Genomic DNA, 1538 nt, shown 5'->3' on the forward strand with positions numbered 1-1538 from the left:
TCTACCAGTTGGCCGAGTTTGCTCAAGCCTGTTCAGCAGAAAAGAGATTTTAGCCTCCATCAAGTAGCAGGTGATGCACAGCACGTGCTGTCTTCCTAACGACCACGGAAGTGTTGTATGTGTAACAGGACTAACAACTTCAAGTTGAGGTTTTCAGGAGAAGACCCTTATACAGGACTTAGGAGAAAAGGATCCACTTGTGATTTCTGCTACAGATTGCCACTTACCCCCTCGAACTGTTTAACTGCTTTGTGTCAAACTGCTGCTATCAGTCAACAAGGACTAATTCTTCCCAGTCTCACAGATGTTAAAATAGTTTTAATGGGTTTTTTTGAAAAATGCTAACAGAGGTAATCGGAGTCTTAAAAGAAATGAGCTGCTCTGCCTGTAGAAGTTCATCCAGTTGAATGCTAGTCACAGGTCACCGTGCCATTTTGCTTTGCCCTAGCTGGTTAGAGAATATTTTAAGTGTACCACAATCATGAGCAGTTGCATGATGTCCATCTTGATTAAACTGCTACTTCATAAAGCACCTTCCCATGTTGCCATTAGGTATGCTAATTAACTTCCCATCATGTATGGCAGCTTTTACTCCATCTATTAAGCCAAAGACCCTGAATCTTCTTTCCCCCAGACTGAGACTTCCTAGCCTATTTAGTTATTGTTTTTAATGCAAGCCATCCAGTAATGTTGATTATCTCTGTTGCTCTTCCCTGTGGTCTTCCTGGTCCTACTTTCTACTTTTTGAGGCAGAAGGTTTACAATGCTATGGTTATTAAATTACCAGGTGTCTTTTCACTATGTTCAGGGGTTGTCAGATCAGGCCTTAGTCATGTCCAGCTTTTAGCCTCTTCCCTGACAATGTCAAGATCTCTACGTATGGTTGGTTTAGCAACTGAAACTAAAATTTAGAACATTCTTGTCCTTTTTTTTTTTTTAAATGTAAATGTTCTATTTAATTTCTGCATACATCCTGGGTTTTGATGAGAAGGCTTAAGATACCTGGAGTAAACCTCTGACTAAAGAGAAATCTAAATAGAAACCTTAACCATTTGGATATTTTTTAGGAAGAGTATTAGGGCACAATTACTTCCTGTGAAAAGATCTGTATGGGCTTCTTTTCTAGAGAAGAAAAATAATTAATTTAATTACCTTGAAAGATACTGTGAGATGGAATCATTAACTCTGGTCCACTCTGCTACAGTCTCCTTTTATTTTGTAGGCAATTATCAGGAATAAGACTGCAATGTGTTTTAGTCCCTGTCAACCCAATTTGATCCACTCCTCAAAAAGCTCCCTGTAGTATTTTCAATATTTTGGTCAGTCAGTTCATCCACTTTGTACTTTTCCTTTATTATGTACCCATAAACGAGCATAAAAACTAGGGTTTTCTTAATCAGTACCAGCAGTGTAGACAACTTGCAAAATGGTCAAAAATAGCTAAGCACATGTATATACTGCCAAACAAAAATTCAATACCGCAAAAAAGTTTCCAGATAATATTCAGGCAGGATATGCGCATGGATTTCGTGGAACTT

The sequence above is a fragment of the Eurypyga helias genome, unplaced genomic scaffold (assembly GCF_000690775.1).
Source record: "Eurypyga helias isolate BGI_N326 unplaced genomic scaffold, ASM69077v1 scaffold13441, whole genome shotgun sequence".
NCBI classification, from domain to species: Eukaryota; Metazoa; Chordata; class Aves; order Eurypygiformes; family Eurypygidae; genus Eurypyga; species Eurypyga helias.